The sequence below is a fragment of the Tachyglossus aculeatus genome, chromosome 17, assembly GCF_015852505.1.
Source record: "Tachyglossus aculeatus isolate mTacAcu1 chromosome 17, mTacAcu1.pri, whole genome shotgun sequence".
In the NCBI taxonomy this organism is placed as follows: domain Eukaryota; kingdom Metazoa; phylum Chordata; class Mammalia; order Monotremata; family Tachyglossidae; genus Tachyglossus; species Tachyglossus aculeatus.
Window position 1 is genome coordinate 48,267,493 of NC_052082.1, and position 7,232 is coordinate 48,274,724.

The following is a 7,232-nucleotide window of genomic DNA, read 5'->3' on the forward strand; positions in this document are numbered from 1 at the left end:
CACCGCTTTACGGAGCCGATAGCTCCGTCCCCTGAACTCACCCCCAACCGCAGACGGCAGGCACCACCGAGACACAAGGCCTCCAGTCTTCCAGGGGGCCAATCCAGCCCTGTGGGCCTTTCCCATATCCTTGTGGGATTCTTGAAGTGAGACGACATTGAAAGAAAAGTTATTTGTGTTGATGTGCAGGTAATGAAAGAGTAGCCCCAAGGCGCTGTGAGGGACCTGGGGTCTAACAGTAAGTCAGCGGCTGAGGAGACAGGAAACGGGGCCAGATTCATTTGACACCCCCCAGGCCTCCCCACCTCCACCTCCCCTTCCCCTTCTCAGGAAACAGTCACGGTCTAAAAGTGACTTTCTCAACTCTTTTCCCGCGGTGGCCTCACTGAATTGGCAGAACTTGATTTACAGCTGTCACAACCCTATAAATATATGGGCCTTCAAAATTTCATTACCTTTTTATTATTTCAGATGACACACAGAGAAATATCACCCAAAACATTAGCAATTACTCTGGAGGAGAGAATTCCAAAGGCTTGCAGATGATATTTTTTTCGAATTTGCTAAGTAGGGGTTGTTCTTCGACTGCCAATCCTATCAGCGTCAAGTCGTGCGGATTCGAAAACAGAATTGATCTTTCAAGCCTCATTTTAATTTCCATCAGCCTCCTATCAGAGTCGTCATTCTGCTGCCAGTTCCGACCCATGTATAATTTATACATTTGATTTCAATGGATCATTTTCTGCCTCGTTCATGAGGAGAAGAAAAGCAAGCTCCCTGCCTCATTTTCCATAGGGAAAACGGTCGTATATTTTCCCAAAAAACTCCATCAGCATTCTCCCGGGGAATCATTTTTAAAAACAGATTATGTCCCAAGTTACCCTCGCATTTATTTTTCTGGACTGTATGTTTTTTGAGACTGGGTGAAAGTGGAGGCCTCAGGTTACTCGTGAGGTGAGAGGGGCAGAACCAGCTTTTGTTCCCCTGACGTTCTTGCCACCTTCCACAACCTCTGACCTCTCGGTGCTTGATCTTTCTTGATGGGCAGGCAGCGAAGTGCTGGTCTGCCGAGCTGGAACTGAATTGGTGCCATCTACTCCTCTTCTACAACTGGCCTTGGCCGGATTGGGTCTCGTGACCTTGACTCCTGAGCCTCAAGAAGGAAAGGGATCTTAGAGATGAGAATCCTCCGTCCATTAAGGTCCTTGTGGGGAGGCCTGCATCTCTTTCAGGGAAGACAAAGTGCTATATTTAGGAGGGCAGCTGACGCTGGGGAAGTTTACTATCAATCAATCAATCAATCATATTGATTGAGCACTTACTGTGTGCAGAGCACTGTACTAAGCGCTTGGGAAGTACAAGTGGGCAACATATAGAGACGGTCCCTACCCAACAGTGGGCTCACAGTCTAAAAGAGAGCACTTTTTCTTGCAATTCAGCTCTTTAGTGATGAAAAACGCTGGAGAAGCAATATTGTCTAGTGGATTCATTCATTCATTCATTCAATCGTATTTATTGAGCCCTTACTGTATGCAAAGCACTGTACTAAGCATTTGGAAAGTACAATTCGGCAATAGAGACGATCCCTACCCAACAGCGAGCTCACAGTCTAGAAGGGGGAGACAGACAACAAAAGAGAACAAAAAGCAAGTAGACAGGCATCAGTGGCATCAATATCAATCAATAGAATTATAGATATATACACATCATTAATAAAATAAATAGAATAATATATATAGTGGATAGAGCCTGGGAGTCAGAAGGACCTCGGTTCTAATTTCTACTCCGCCACTTGTCAGCTGGATGGCGTGATTTCAGAAAGGCTTTGAAGATGGAGAGAGCTGCGGTCTGAACTACTTGAAGGGAGAGGAGTTCTGTGCTCTAACTGCATGAACAAGGAGACAGTAATGCTTAGAGATGCTTAGTAATGCTTAGAGAAGCAGTGTGGCTCAGTGGAAAGAGCCCGGGCTTTGGAGTCCGAGGTCATGGGTTCAAATCCCGGCTCCACACCTTGTCAGTTGTGTGACTTTAGGCAAGTCATTTCACTTCTCTGGGCCTCAGTTACCTCGTCTGTAAAATGGGGATTAAGACTGGGAGCCCCACGTGGGACAATCTGATCACCTTGTACCCTCCCCAGCGCTTAGAACAGTGCTTTGCACATAGTAAGCGCTTAATAAATAATAATAATAATAATAATAATAATAATGGTGATAATTTTCTTTTCTGTGGTCCGTTCTGGTTTATTCTAGCTTTACTTCTGTGTACTTCCCAAGCGCTTAGTACAGTGCTCTCCACACAGTAAGCGCTCAATAAATACGATTGATTGATTGATTGATTGATTCTGATGACTTGACACCTGTCCACATGTTTTGTTTTGTTGTTTGTCTCCCCCTTCTAGACTGTGAGCCCGTTGTCGGGTAGGGACCGTCTCTATATGTTGCCAACTTGTACTTCCCAAGTGCTTAGTACAGTGCTCTGCACACAGTAAGCGCTCAATAAATATGATTGAATGAACAAATGAATGAAAAGTTACATGTAACACTTCATGTGCTACTCCAGGCACAGAGCAATGGAATAGCATCATACTCAACCTCTTCTGAAAGTCTTCTGAAACCTCTTCTGAAAGTCAATCAATCAATCAATCAATCGTATTTATTGAGCGCTTACTATGTGCAGAGCACTGTACTAAGCGCTTGGGAAGTACAAATTGGCATCACATAGAGACAGTCCCTACCCGATAGTGGGCCCATCCAAGACTTCCTCAACCAAGAGCATTTCTCTGGAGGGAACCTTGACTTGCTTCCAAGCCACTGTGTTTCTCTCCCTGGTCCCTGTTAAGTACAGGTACAGGTGGCGGGGCTCGAGGCGGAGGGAGTTTGTGCATTTAAAATGAAAATACCAGACATAAAGAGGGGGCAGACCAGCCAAAAACTGGACAGTCCAGTATAAAACTAGACCAGTGGCCACCCTAGCTTGTGTCCAGAAAGCCCTCCTCTAGCCCACAGGGAAACCAATGTTCTCTTCCGCTCTTTGAAGATTAAAGGTAACGCTGTGAAATGCAACAATCCGAAACAACCTGTTACTTTCCCCAAATGATCAACAACATACCATTGGAAATGGTTTTCCCTGAGAGAAAGGATAGACTTCAGGTTCAGGTTCTCTCTTAAAGCAAGCAAGGTTTTCTAAGAAACAGCACTTGCAGTCAGCACAGCGGGCATTCAGGGGTCCACACTAAGATCCTTCTAATGCTTTCAGATCAGGCACCATACCTGTCCCACGTGGACCTCTTAGTCTAAGGGAAAGAGAGAAAAGGTGGCAACGGAGGGACAGAAAGATGAAGTGATCGGCCCAAGTTCATGCAGCAGGAGCCAGAATTAGAACCCTGGTCTCCTGCCTCCCTTTCCTGTATGGCATCCAGTTAAACTGCAAAGGGATTAAGGGTCTGATTTCAGGAGGAAGAAATAACTTGTATTTGAAGGTCAGCAGATCCTCAGGGTTTTCCTCCTCATCCTTCCACCTCGGAAGGCACCTCAATACTGAGTAACAGTGCTTCTTTTTCTGCCCCCCCACCCCCGATCTTGACTATAAAGTCAATATGGAGAAGCAGCGTGGTTCAGTGGAAAGAGCCCGGGCTTTGGAGTCAGAGGTCATGGGTTCAAATCCCAGCTCTGCCAACTGTCAGCTGTGTGACTTTGGGCAAGTCACTTCACTTCTCTGTGCCTCAGTTACCTCACCTGTAAAAATGAGGATGAAAACTGTGAGCCCCCCCGGGGCAACCTGATCACCTTGTAACCTCCCCAGCGCCTAGAACAGTGCTTTGCACATAGTAAGTGCTTAACAAATACCATTATTATTATTATTATTATTATTATTATTATTATTATTATTACTATGTGGTTTGCACATAGTAAGCACTTAACAAATACCATTATTATTATTATTATTATTATAAACTTGCGATCGGCAGGGACCACGTCTACAAACTGTTATATTGTACTCTCCCAAGTGCTTAGTATAGTGCTCTGCACACTTAAGGGCTCAGTGAACACCACTGATTACTTGATTGATTCCATCCACTAGGTTACCAGTGTTCCCTCCCCACTTTTCCTCCCCATTTGCCTAAACCCTAGCCCTTCCGAGGAGAACGACTGAGTCCTGTGATGCTGTAGAACAAAGGGCCATTCCAGGAAGATGCTATCGAGCGGGATCACAATGGCCTCCTGACTTTGAGAGAAACCAATCCTTGCCCACGCTGGCCATCAGCATCTTGCCTCACCTTCCCCGTAGATTTGAGCCCTCGAAGAATTCCACTAGGAACTCAGTGAAACATCAGTCAGGGTAAATTCCCTTAAGGTCAGAGTGGGAAGAGAGAGGGAGGGATCAAAGTCCCCCCTGCCTTAAAAGACGAGTAGCCTCCCCTTCAAAAACATTTAGGAATACAGATGGGGTGTGAGGTGGGAAATTGCTCTTTCCCTGTGGAGGAAAAAAACTTCTCCACCCAAAAATGTTCTTGGCCCATTCCATTTTCATGGTGCACCACTGTTAGATGGGAAACTCCTTGAGGGCTGGGATTATGTTTGGCCTCTTTCCGGATTTCCCCTAGTGCTCAGGACAGTGCCACACTCACTGCAAGCAGTCGGTTAAAAATAAAACAGAGCAGGAGGCCCACTGAAATTGGACCCTGTCCTTGTTCCAAAACAGATGGCTGAGCTTCGCCGTACCTCAATGCCGTTTTCTCAGGGTTTCACCGTGGGTTTTGGTCACCACATGTCCCTTCCCCTCCATCCCAGTTCCCTGAAAATGCCCCCAACGCAAGCACCCCCTTCCTCCAACACACACAGCCCCGACTTATCAACCATAAAATCGTAAGCTTGGGCAAATCAGATAGTTGGAGGTCAGTTGCTGGTTTTCAGGGCCGGACCCTGATGGGGAAAACTGGAAACCAGACACCCTTTCAGAAGCCGTGATCCCAGCTCTTTCATCGGCTTCTCTAGCCTCAGGGTCTCCTCACCTTTTTCCCCCTGTATAATGTGAGATGCTTTCTAATGAGTTTCCTGACCCGGCCACTGCACACTGAACCTTTAGAAGGAGGAAATTTAATCACTCTCCCAAATTAGCTTTGCCGAATCCTGGGGCAGGCGGCACAGATCCTAGAGGAGAATCAATTGTTCATTATCTCTTCCTCCTTCTTTCCCCTCTTCTTGTCAGCACTGAGTCCACCATCGATACCAGAGCTACCTATTAGGCAGAGAAACACAATTCCATCTAAGGGGGAATTACTGCTTGCTGACCCCTTCCTCACATCTTTCCTCCCCCTTCATAGCAAACAAACCACCACTCTTTCCATCTTCAGAGCCCTATTCATTCATTCATTCAACCGTATTTATTGAGCACTTGTGCGCAGAGTACTGGACTAAGCGCTTGGGAAGTACAAGTTGGCAACATAAAGAGACGGTCCCTACCCAATGACGGGCTCACAGTCTAGAAGGGGGAGACAGACAACAAAACGAAACATGTGGACAGGTGTCAGGTCGTCAGTGTGGCTCAGTGGAAAGAGCCCGGGCTTTGGAGTCAGAGGTCATGGGTTCAAATCCCGGCTCTGCCACTTGTCAGCTGTGTGACTTTGGGCAAGTCACTTCACTTCTCTGGGCCTCAGGTCCCTCATCTGTAAAATGGGGATTAAGACTGTGAGCCCCCTGTGGGACAACCTGATCACCTTGTATCCTCCCTAGCACATAGTAAGCACTTAATAAATGCCATCATCATCATCACCATCAAAAATAAAGCTAGATGCACATTATTAACAAAATAAATAGAATAGTAAATATGTACAAGTAAAATAAATAGAGTAATAAATCTGTACAAACATATATACAGGTGCTGTAGGGAGGGGAAGGAGGTAGGGCGGGGGGATGGGGAGGAGGAAAGAAAAAAGGGGGCTCAGTCTGGGAAGGCCTCCTGGAGGAGGTGAGCTCTCAGTAGGGCTTTGAAGAGGGGAAGAGAGCTAGCTTGGCCGATTTGCGGAAGATGTGCCTATTAAAATCCTATTAAAATAGGATGTGCCTATTAATCAATCAATCAATCAATCAATCATTCGTATTTATTGAGTGCTTACTGTGTGCAGAGCACTGTACTAAGTGCTTGGGAGGCCGTTCCTGACTAACATCCCATATCCCCACCCTATTCTCCGTCCCCTCAGCTTCACCTAGGCCCTTGGGTCTGTGAACCAAGTATCAAATTTAATACCGTTGATTGATGGAACTCCTTTGGGCAGGGTATGTCTGGAGGGTGGGTGACAACAGGGAGACAGTTGCCTAAATACAATCAATCGATCATATTTGCTGAGCGCTTACCATGTGCAGGGCACTGTACTAAGCGCTTGGAAGAGAATCAGCTCAGTGGAAAGAGCATGGGCTTTGGAGTCAGAGGTCAGGGGTTCAAATCCCGGCTCTGTCAATTGTCAGCTGTGTGACTTAGGGCAAGTCACTTCATATCTCTGTTCCTCAGTTACCTCATCTGTAAAATGGGGATTAAGACTGTGAGCCGCCCGTGGGACAACCTGATCACTTTGTAACCTCCCCAGCACTTAGAACAGTGCTTTGCACATAGCGCTTAGTAAAATGCCTTCACTATTATTATTATTATTAGTTTGAACCCTTGTGCACACACTAAGCACTTAATAAATATGACTGATTGATTGCTTAAATCCATTATGATGGCCTTGGCTTCCAACCAAGCTTGCACTTCTCACACTATCCTAAATGCAGTGTTGTCTCTTTAACCGTTCCAGGTAGATTTTTATCTTTCGCAGAGGACTTTTTGGTGTATAAACAGGAAAGGGAAAGGGACGAGGAGTGTGACGACCAGATAGCGTGGGATTCTGCAAGACAGCCCGGCCAGGAGAGGACACATATTGCTGATGATGGATAATTAACCTTTTCATAATACCCCTACTCCCTCTCCGCGCTGCATTGAAGTTCTCCTCACGAAACTGATGAGGCTTTCCAGAAGCACCCTGTCCTCTGCAGCTAGCAAGGGGCTAATACAATAACCAGAGTGTGAGGTAATTAACTGCTTCCCCAGGCTGAAGTTAAACCTGTTATTGCCTGGATAATTTACTCTGTAAAGTAGCAGGCACCTTTGCTCTCCGTGCTTTCCAAATCTATTAACAATATCAGAACTCTGCCGAGCCTAGTTTGGCTTTATGAAAAGGCTGGAAACAATGAGGTTTT